The sequence below is a fragment of the Lepidothrix coronata genome, unplaced genomic scaffold (assembly GCF_001604755.1).
Source record: "Lepidothrix coronata isolate B3197 unplaced genomic scaffold, Lepidothrix_coronata-1.0 Scaffold27, whole genome shotgun sequence".
NCBI classification, from domain to species: domain Eukaryota; kingdom Metazoa; phylum Chordata; class Aves; order Passeriformes; family Pipridae; genus Lepidothrix; species Lepidothrix coronata.
Window position 1 is genome coordinate 3,352,595 of NW_016690207.1, and position 11,540 is coordinate 3,364,134.

Here is an 11,540-nt window from a genome sequence, read left to right on the forward strand (position 1 = left end):
CACTCCCAGCTCCCTTCCTGCCTGGCTGCTCTCCAGCCCCTCTGTCCGAGCCGGTAGCCCTGCCGGGGGTTGTTGTGGCCAAAGTGCAGGACCCGGCACTTGGCCTGGTTGAACCTCATCCCGTTCAAGCAGCTGCTTTGCCTCTCTCAGGGTCTTGCTACCCCACCACAGGTGTTCTACCAGCTCAGTTGGCCGGGGGACAGGCCCTGAGAGATCCCATCCCCCCCTTTTTGTTTTCTGTTGCTGCCACGTTCTAACCCCTCTTATTTTTACTCGTCGGGGCCGTTTGAAAAGCTCCCTGTTCTCGGGGCACCTCGGGGGAAGCTCGTGGTCGCTCTGTGGCTTTCCAAAAAGGAAGGCTGCATTTCAGATGACACACAGTAAAACAGCCTGACCATGTGTAAAAATAAGATTATACAGCACGGCCCACGGTTCCAAGTAGCCCAGCTTTGCCACAGATAAGGCAGATGGAGGAGGCTTAAGGATGCAAATTGAGCACTTTTTCTTCAAAAACTACCCAGCTGCTGAAGGTGCAAAAGGCAGAGTTTTAGGATAAGCTTTGTGGTGCAATTTGTTTCCATCACACCCTGCTTATGATGATTTAGCTGAGTGGATCCAGAATCTGTTACAGTAAAACAGGTCAGAGTGGATATGGGAAAAGATATTTCCATTCTTCAAAGGCAGAAAAACAATTTTTCATCTTTTCTGACTGGATACAGTTAAAGAAGATTACAGCTGGTATGATTGCTTTTGGCAGCCTAGTGTTTGACCTATAATTCTGTAAAAATATAACTAACCCTTCAGATATTGACTGTCAGGAATTTTCCCCCCCATGTGCTTTTTGTTCTTCTCAACCTATTTTATATGGAAAACTTACCATATTATAGATGTGCATATAAAGATTCCTTGGCCTATTTCACGAACAGACAGAACAGATTAAACTCAACAGAACACAACCAACAGCTCAAAACTACTTCTGGTCACAGAATCACAGGAGGGTTTGGGTTGGGAGGGACCTTAAAGATCTTTGGGTTCTGACAAATTGCCACGGGCAGGGGCACTTTTCCCTGGAGCAGGCCGCTCCAAGCCTTGTCCAATGTGGTCTGAAACACTTGGGCAGAGCTGCCTCCTTGCCCTGGCAGCTGAGGGAGCAGTGGTGCAGTGGTGCAGCCAGCCCAGCCCGGGGCAGAGGTGCTGACAAAGCCCAGGGGAAGCAACTGTCCTGCACAGACACCTCTTGCTCCCACCCCAACAGAGAGGGAGGGGAGAAAAGCAGGCTCTGAAAGCTGTTTGCCAGCACTGCTGCTTTGTGTGGCTGCAGCAGCCTTTGGAGGAGCACCACTGCAGGCACGGAGAGGTGAATTAACTCTAGTGTCTGTGAGAGAAGGGAGAACATGTAAAGTCCAATGTGAGCCTTGCATTAGTTCAAGCTCAGCGTTGAAGTTCAGCATTAGCTGCTCCAGGTGCAGCCTGTGCTTTAGGGAGTCCCTAAAGGGAGGACACAGGGTGATTTTTGGAGGTTGGTTGTTGATGACAAACATCCTGGCCCGCGACGGGGAAGGGAGATTAATGCAGCCAAGCCCAGAACAGGCCCCGTGCAACTCCTTCCTCTCTGCTTCAAGTTTAACTTTCTCTGTTTACTTTTTAATTTAATGTATTCTTTTGATCTCTCTTCCTCTCCTTTCTCTTGTCTCCCCGAGTTTGCTGACACAGGAGAAGCATGACAAGCTCAGACAGGCTAACCTACTTTTTTCTTTTTCTCTTGTACATGTTAACGCTCCCACTCTTCTACCCAGCATATGAAAGCTCATTGCAAGTATCATTATAATGATACTACCAGTCACCTGTGAAGTAATTCCCCCAACTAACAGGTGAAGAAACTGAGACACACAGAGCTCTTAAATTACTTGCCCCTCCAGCTTACAGAGGAATCCAGCAACACAAGTGGAAGTGAAACCCAACAGGCTCCTGTTTTCCTTGGTCCCAATCTATATAAAATTATTATGCCTCCACCCAACACAGGTCTGTCAAATACCTCCACTTCTAAACAGACTAATAGCAAAGTTTTCGGTGTCAGTCACATAGGTTTACACATTTCTCTGGTTTAAGGAACCAAGGAACTCTCATCACCACGTCCTGGGTGCCTTCAGTCTGTGCTGTCACCCGTGAGTTGGGTTCAAGGGGCCTCTAAATCTCAGGGTGAGTGTTCATGGCTCCATCTCACCTGCTCTCTGCAGCCCCAGAGCTGTACTCGGAGTAGAACTGAGCTTGTTTTCACATTCAGCCACACGGTCTGACCCAGATTTTTACATTTAGGCTGAGCTTCCAAACACACTGACCTGAATTCCCTGCCTGTGCTCATCTGTGGGAGTTTCAGCCGGACTTGGACAGGTTGTGTCCATCCATGGAAGTGTCCAAGGCCAGGTTGGATGGGGTTTGGAGCAACCTGGGCTAGTGGAAGGTGTCCCTGCCCATGGCAGGGGGTGGAATGGGATGATCTTTGATGTCCCTTCCAACCCAAATCATTCCATGATTCTCTAAGTCCAAAAGTCACACTCAACCGAATTTCATCCCATGGATATCCCTCAGCCAAGCTGTTTTCCCTCTTTGTATGGAAAAATTCAGTGCTAAGCCCTGAGCTCGACTTTACAGAGATCAGATTTCCAGTTATGACACCGACTAAAATTCAATATCCATCACTCCCCCAGGATACAGAATCATCTTCAGCATTAACAAACCCCAACTTTCAAAAGCACACCTTGAAAATTAGTCTAAAATTACTTGAATTTACACATTGACACCTTTGGGGTTAACATTCTCCAAGATGTTCTGTGCAACAAATCATGCCTTTTTTATTTTATGAAAGCTGAAATTAGCACACTGTCTTGGAGCTCAGCCTTAAAGGCAAAAAATCCAAATACTACAAGGAGTGAATAATAAAATGAAAAGTGGACAAAGCACAGAATGTCTACACCAGAGCACTCAGAATAATCAAACCATGTTAATTTTTGAGGCAAGTTAGTCGAGCACTACTTAAATCCCTGTTTAGATGGTTCACTTCACAATCAGAGTGGCCTGAATTAGATTTCACTAAATTTAGTTTGGAAGCGAGTCAAATTGAAACAAAATCACTTTCCACCATGAACAAGAGTGACCACAAAGGGGCTCAGTGCAGTTTAATGCATTTTATCCATTCATCACCAGTTTAATATGAATTAACTTCTGCCCATCCCAGTGTAGACAAGCCCACAGTTCTTTACATCTCCATGTGCAATAATGCTCCCTTTCAGCTCAGTTCTAATGTCTAATTATCTTGAACACAGCGACATCCACACCACTCTAGAAAGAAATCAATCCTCCCTTTGCTCTGAGCTATAAATGCATGTATTCCATAATCAGCCTAACAGGACAGACATATGGGATGGGACATCTGGGGAGCACACGAGAGGCCATCTCACAGATTAAATTATTTTGCAACCATCCCTTCTCAGACCCAGCTGTGGGTGGTTCTCCCTTTCCACGCCAGAAAACTTGAGAGATGTTTTTGGTTTGGGAGATATTAAATAATAACCTCTCAGCTGCATTACTGGAATGCTTTTCACTGCTAAAAATCTCCCTCTACACCTTGTGCATCTTATCTCCAGCATTTCTCTGCAGTGCTGGAACTCTCAGCTCCTGCCATCAGCCCTGGGACTCGTTTCTCCCATCACTGACACTGAGGTTAAAAGTGAGCACACAGATACCTCTGTGGGACAGAGAGCAAAGGATGAAAAATCCATTTTTCTAGGACTTATTTCTAAGACTTCTGGGACAGCAACAGGACATGGAGCAAATGTAAACTGGATTCAGACACGCTGAGGGGTCTAAAACAAACCCAAGCCCAGCAGCTCCTCAGGAAGGCACTTGAGGGCAGTTTTAATTGTTGTATTTTTCCTTCTGAATTTCCAAACCCATCCAGTGGGGGCCATCCCACACGGCAGGGAGAAAAGGCAAATTAAAGGAAAGGCCATAACGATGTGAAGGTGAAACTGAGACTCAGAAGGAGCCAAAGTGCCCAGAGCAGGAACCTTCCTGCTGTCCCACGACACCCTCTGCACTGGGAGCTGAAGAGCTCTGCCAAAACCTGGGTTTCTTGCACAAAATACACAGGGATGCACAAAAAAATACAGGGATACACAAAAGCCACCAAGCTACTCACATCAATTTACACCTAAACCACAAAAATATTTTGGTAGTGGTGACAGGAGAGTGGAAGAAACAAACACCAAGATCTTCAGGTTTCCCTCTGAGTTATAAATCACCCAATATTTTCCCATTTCAACTAAACATGGGACCCCCATGGAAAAACTGGGGAAAAGACATTTTGGGCAACTCTTCTCCAGCGATGTGCTCCCAAAAAAACCCCATGAGGTGGGTTCTAGCCAGGATTGGTGTTATCAGAGAGAGACAAATCGGATCCCAGGTGAAGAGCTGGATCTCAAGGGGAGCTGGTACCAGGTATCAGTCAAATGTTGGCCTTTCTCCCCCTCTCCTTCAGGTTTTCCTTGGAGGTCCAAGAAATAATTTACAGAAGCACGGGGTCTTTTCTGTGCTGGGACTGCCTTTCCCTCCCTCCCTCCCTCCCTCTGTTTTAGGAGAGTGGCAATGCTCTGAAAAGACCGGATCTTGTTTGACTTTATTGCTGTTGGGGGCAAAGTGAAAAGAGTGAGACCCATAAACACAAAGATGCCAAGATACAAGGAGACTACATGCTTGAATGCCCAGCCCTGGCTGCTTTGTTCCCTGAGAATAACCAGTATCTTGGTGGAGGTCACATACAAATATATATTTATGTATCTTTGCCACAACGAAGAAAGTGAAGGTGGGAAAAGACACCAATGGACCATTTAATTGCCTATGGTACAACATCTCTTTGCCCCTTGAAGAAATCATAAACCTTATTTTTATTCTCATTTCCACTCTGAATTGATACCTTCTGTTCTACTTTTCCCCTCTACAGAAATGTCTCTGAGTGATTCCCTGCACAAAAATCTTTGGGGGAAGGAAAACAAACATTTATGGCTGCACAGCACAAACCCACTCAGAAAACAAATCACACGGCAAGTAACAAGATTTAACTGTAAACTCTGAATTCAGGGCAGACTGGTTGAAGTTTCACTGAACTCAGTCATCCCAGGCTAATTTAGTGCTTTCTGTGGCAGCAGCTCCCAGCAAATCACCTGGAAATCTCTCACACTTCAGGTCCAGAGCTCTGGGCATCCCTCTGAAGCCTGACCTTCCCAGCCTCTCTGCCCTGACCCACAGCAGTGACCCCAGCCCAGGTACTCCTGGGTCAACAGTCCTGAAGAATGAGCCCTAAATTTCCAAGCAAAGCAGTGACTTTGCTTTTTTGTGAACTCCTGAAAGCTGCCTCTGCTCTGCTGCAGAACTCAACGAGCCCCAACCCCAACATCACCATCATCCCATTGGTGATCCAGGGGTCACTGCTTTGTGCCTCCAATTTGGTCAAAAACGCAGGCTAGGTGGGAGGAAGGAGTCCATAAAACACCAGGCATCCCAAGGACACAGTACCAGTCCAACAAAGTTTTCCAGCAGAGTTTTCCACAGCCCAGGCCACCCCGTTTCTCCAGGGGAACGTGGAAGCAACACGTTTTTCCCCAGGGAAATCCTGGGGCAGGAGGGAAAGGTCATGAGAGCAAACCCCAGTGAGTTCAGCAGAATAATGAGAGGGGCCAGGTGCTTTGTGGAGTTCAAACTTCTGTGCTTACACATCACCCAAGTTTATATTTAAGTCTATAAAAACCGAGCAGGAAAGAATATGTGACGCAACAAAAGATAAAATGGAATAAAAGAAAAATAATCCATCACACTCCCCACAGCCGGGGCCCAAAATGAGTTCTCAGCACAAAACTGAAGCCTTTGTCCATCCACATCCCACAACACAAATTTTCAGTGCTCAGATCCGAGACACTTCTGGGCCATCAAGGTGAGACTTTGCAGCTGGGCTCACAAACTGGGACGTCGTCGCAAACGGTTTGGAAGCCCAGCAAATTTTAATATACATGGCAGGATGTGTGACCAAAGGGATTACCCAGAATGGCTCACCTGATTAGTTATACAAATGCCTGCCCCCCTTTTTTTTTTTTCCCTCCCCCCTTTTTTAATCCAAGACCGTGCAGAATGCCAAAGGGGAGAATGGAGCAGGGGATGTACTGGAATGTCTGAAGGCTACAGACTTGGGATTTATATTCCATGTTGAATTCATTGTTCTCTCTCCTACCCCCTCTGCCCTCTAAAATATGCTGCAGCCATGACAGAAATAAATTAGCCTGAGGTACAGGTCACACCTTCAAGGGCAGGAAGAATTCTGGGTAAAATCAATAGAGAAGATGGGAGTCTCTAACAGCTGAAGCAGAAAGAATGACGCATTGATGGCTTTGCATATCCCCAGACAAAGGCACTTTGGAGAAACCCCAGTCCCTGCTGCCTTGGGAACACAAAGCTCGTTTTTTCAACCACCTGAACCCCAAGAGGCGACTCAGAAAAGCCCCATTTCTATGGGGAATTTGCATATCGAGGCAGAAAATTCTGTCCCTTTGCATCCCTGCCCGGGAGGGAGACCCAGAGGCTGAACCCTGGCCCAGGTTGCAACTCTAAAAACTTTTTCCAAGCGAGCAGAACCTGCACCAAACTTCGGCTTGAATTTTGCAGCCTCTCAAGTGGCTGCCTCAAACCAAAAAAAAAAAAAATCCCCTGAACTTCAGTGAACTCAGAAACAAGTCCAGGAGGCACCAACAGACATTCATGTGTGTGTTGCTTTCATTACTCTCACTTGTGATTTTAAATGCAGTGGATAATATATTCAAAAAAATCACTTACATCCGTTGAGAACCTTAAAGTCGGGTTTTAGCATTTATGAATCCCAGTTCCTCTGAAAGGAGGAGATATAAGATTTATAAGGACGTGGATATATGAAGATTCATGCAGGAGTCGAGTGGTTTTTACTAAATGTCCCTGTGGTGAGTTAAGTATTAACTCTCAAAGTGAGGCACATAACCTGTGCAGACACTTCACAGATCCCACAGGGTTCCCACCTGCCTTTCCAGGTTCCTGAAAGCTTTAAAGCCTGATTTAAGCTCCCCCAATACTTCTAAAAATAGGAGTTTAACTTCTCAGTCCCGCAGGAGTTTTTGAAATTGCTACCCAGGAGGTTTCTCAACAGACAGAGCTAAAAGCTTTTCTCCTCTTCTGTCCCTCCCAGACTTCTCCAGAGACAACTCTGGCCCAAAAGCAGCAGGATCTAAATCCAAATGAACCCTGATTTTCTGCAAAGCCAGCAAGAAAATGTCAAATAAGTACCTTTCCCCTGACCTCCTTGTTTGTTTGTTTGTTTTAAAACCCACACAACATTTGTATCTGCATTGTGCTTTGATCATTAGACTCACACTTCCACCTATGGCAAAATAACTGTATTTGTACTTACATTTGTGGAGTCTGTGAGCAATATGGTAAATAGAATTGCTTTCATTTCCTCTGCTACCTGTAAAATAAATTAATTCACCATTAATACCAGTGCTGCACTGGAGGGTTGTCTTTTGCTTACAGTCACTGTCCCACGTCTCAAATGATGCAGCAACACCTGCAGCAACTCTCTGCCTTTTGGGAAAAATTAGAGTAAAGTCAGCACTTTGAGGGAAAGTGTTTTACCATGAACTTGTAAAGATGATTTCAGGCAGACCACAGGCTTCCAGCTCCTACATGGCTCATTCCCTGCAACTAATTCCATGTGCTAGTCTTGGGGACAGGGAAAACGGGCAGAGAGACACATCCAAGATGTTTCCCAGGAGTGTTTGGAGGCACATGATCCTGGTCAAACATTAGACAGAACAGCCTGCAGTGACTTGCCCTGCTGTTCCTTGGCTCTTCCCAAGGACAAAAGCCCAGGGTGATAATGCACAGTGCTGCCTGTGATGCCCTAAAATACAGCCTGAGGTCCCATTATCAGTTTTTGCCTTGCACTTTCTGTGTGCCAGACATGAAAAAATCCAGTTGGGCATTCTGACATCAGTGCCTTCAATGTCATCCAGCGCAGCTCTCTCCAAAATAAATCATCCCCTGCTCGTTTTACACTTCCCTGCCCACTTTTGGAGGACATTCCAACAATCACAAGGGGACTTTATCTGCACAGATCACATTTAGCATCTGTAGGTCAAGAATGACCCATCAGAGATACACCCATGTGGGGGCTGGACCAGCTGGCTCCCTTTTCCCAGGGGCTTAGCCAGGGTGTTTCAGATGGGTCTTGACATCCTGATATTCCAAAGGCTCTGAGCAATCACCATCTCCAAAAAAAAGAGATATGTAAGCACTGAAACAAGGAAGCTGCCTGGATGAACTCTCCCAAAACCCCCCTGGGCTCCTGCTCTGCACATCCCAGGGCAGGAACAGCCTCACAGCAAAGGTGGCTCCAGGTGATGGGATCCAACCCATTCCTCCCATCCTGCTTCCTCCATCCCAGTTTCACCCCTGCCTATGGATTAGGGCCGGTTTCAGAACCCAGATCTCCATTTCAAAGAGCAAAATCACACGTGGAGCTCAGGAGACACACATTTTAAGTTTTTCCAAAAAAAACTAGGATTCAGCACACAAATGAAAGAGAGAAAACAAGGCTCCACACATTTGCCATGGCTTGCTCCACTCTGGAGGTAAATGAAACCTTAGAAAGACCTGGGCCTTTCCAGGAACTGTGGAATTCCCCTCTCTTGTTTTAAAAATACAGAAGGATTTAAATCCAACCACGGAACAGGAGTAGACTTGCCTTGGGAATACCTGGGAAGGTGAAGGAAGATCTCTATATACAGATAAATATATAGATATGAGGATCGTATATAAACATAAAAGGATGAAAATAAAGATGGGCATGAGGCTAAATAGTTTATGGGCCAAAATCTGGGGGATATTTATTTAGTGGACATGACAATTGTACATCACAGGTAGGGTGGGTACAGTCTGGGCTCCATGGACTAAGAGCTGTTTTCCACTTCTGCAAGCCTGTAAATTGTGAAATCTCAACCCTTAGGAGGGGAAATGGAACAATCCCCAAACATTTCCTGCCCCTGATTATTATTTTGCACGTGGGGTGGGTTTGTACAGAGCTGGATTCCTCCAGCATGGATACCTGAAAATGAACAATGGGGGAGGCCACGTTGTTTGTGCCCGGGGAAGGACAATGCTTTGCCTTTCCACTGCCATTGGATGGAGGAGAAATCCCCTGAGGGGACCTGGGGAACCTCCAAAAGTTAATGTTCCAAACTCAAAAGAGGAGGTGCAGTTTTCCAGCCTGGATTTATCACTCCTCTGTAAGCACAAGGCATTTTTTTTTCTTCCATAAATACGCCAAGTACCTCACAAAGGAGCCTCCCCATCTCCCAGCCGAGGAAATGGAGGTGGGGGAGGCACAGAGGGGACAGACCCCTGTGGCCACACCGTGTCCCTCTGCAGCACCACAACCCCCCCCCCAGGTTCCTAAATCAAAGAGGAGGAAAAGCACAAAGGTATTGCCCAGCCTGCCCTCATCAAAAGCTTCCTTGGATCTCAGGGGGATAAATGGAGGGAAAGATCAGAGAGCTTTGGGTATTTGCAGATTCCTTCTGCTTGGCCTGGCTGCTCCCTGTCCCTCCACGGACACAGGGCAGGTAATCCCAGTGGGATCCCACAAACCCCACTCCCTTCTCTGTGCTCCTTGGCACAGAAGAGGAGCTGAGGGGGTTTTCTGCACAGTTTCCAGCTGAGAGGGCTGAGCAGCAGCACCACTGGTGTAGTTTGCAAAGATATTCTGCACTTCCAACCCTCTGAATATGAATCAGGACTAACCTGCTACCCCCTTTTTTCCTCCTGAGATCCTTTGTCAACTTCCAGCTCACAAGAACCAAATAATAAATATAAATATAAAGCTGTTACACGCAAGGATTTTACATTGGCACACATCAAAGTTATTTCTTCAATTATCTCCAGTTTCTAAAGTTCATAGAATTCGAATATCAGAGGCTGTACCTACTCCTTGCATACACAAACTTCAGTCCTAACTTCTGACAAACAGTATGACCATTCCAAAGTATAGCAGAGGACAAAATTTAACACCAGAAGCTGCCAAATGTTTCTGACCTACTTCAAACAATCATTAACCACAGGCAGTTTCTAATTATTTGAGCCCATTTCACTTCTTATTCAGTGGGCATTTTGTTTCTTGACCATTTGGCCTGTGTTCAGAAAAATCTCCATTAGGCAGCACAAAGTCTCAAAAAAAAAGGGAATTATTTTCCTTCCCCACTTCAAGGTTGGGAATATTTTGAATCCTCGAGAGACAGGAGTTCTAAATATGCTTTTAAACCCCCAAAGTAGAGAGCACTTAAAAATTTAAAAGCTGAAAAATTTAGCCATCAAGTAAAATTTAGTTATCAAGTAAAATTGCTTTCTCTCACCTCTCTGCTAAGAGTTTTGCAATTCATTTTTCCAGAAAGGACTGGAAAAGGATTAAAAGGCAAAAAAACCCCATCGATGCTGGGGCTGGAAACGATCACATGAACAAGCCACAAGATTTGCTTGATAACATACAGTTTATTATTCAAGAACGAGTCTCATTTTCAGCTCTAAGGGAGAGGGCGGGGAGAGAGAAGGGGGAACAGGCTTTTAAAACACAAGCTGGAAGCACAGGCTTGCATTTATAGGAACCACTAAAAAAAAAAAGGAGAAAGAAAAGAAAATAGAAGAGGAAAAAGTAAAGAAAATAAACCTCCACGCTCCCAGCAACTCAGGTTTTTAAGCTGAGCAATCTCAGGCTGGTTTCACTTAAACCAAGTTTTACCTTAGCACAGAGAAGGAACAACCAGAAAGCTGCTAAACTTTTGGGGGAAAAAGTTCAGCCCTGGCTGAGGATGGGAAGGGAGAGAGGAGAGAGCAGGGACAAAAGCTGTGGTTAAAAAGCCAAGAGCTGCTCGCAAAGTCCCTCTGAGCCTCTTACTGACCTAAGGAGTCTTCGTTTCACAGGTACCAAAGTTTGTCTCCTTCTCCAGGGCAAGATTCCCACTTGCAGGCAGGCACGTTACTGGGAGCGCACCCGGCATCAAAAGAATATTGTTTCCAGTCTTCTGAGGAGGGAAGGAAAAAATGCAGCCCAGGCAGGTACTGTTTCTTCCCCAAGAAAAGTAAATCCGGCATTCTGGAATGAGTTCAAACCTGGGGCTTGACAGGCAAAGGAGAAAAAGCTTTTTCACTGAGCATGCTTAGTCCTGCACTGCCTGCACACTTAATGAACATTACTTCCTTCCCAGTGGTTACTCCTAGTAGAAATCCACACCCCCTACTCTTTCAGAAGTCAGGAATGCAGCTGAAACCAAAGTCCAGAAAACATGCCCGACACCCAGACAAGGCCCCACAGATCAATAAACTCAGGTTGTGACCCGCAGGTCAGTTTGTCAAACAGGACATCAGGGTGAGTTTTTTCTACACTTGGTGTAGTTTGCTTTATGCCTCAGCTAATG

The 11,540-nt window shown here is 45.7% G+C and overlaps 1 long non-coding RNA gene across 1 annotated transcript in view; it reads right to left on the reverse strand.

The window, feature by feature from the left end:
• Positions 1–11,282, reverse strand: part of LOC108494735 — a 35,604-nt gene extending 24,322 nt beyond the window's left edge. The window contains exons 1-2 of the long non-coding RNA XR_001873941.1: positions 11,025–11,282; positions 7,484–7,540 (exon numbers count right to left, since the gene is read on the reverse strand). This is a non-coding gene — a long non-coding RNA (uncharacterized LOC108494735). The remainder of the gene's footprint in view (positions 1–7,483; positions 7,541–11,024) is intronic.
• Between the last annotated feature and the right edge of the window lie 258 nt (positions 11,283–11,540).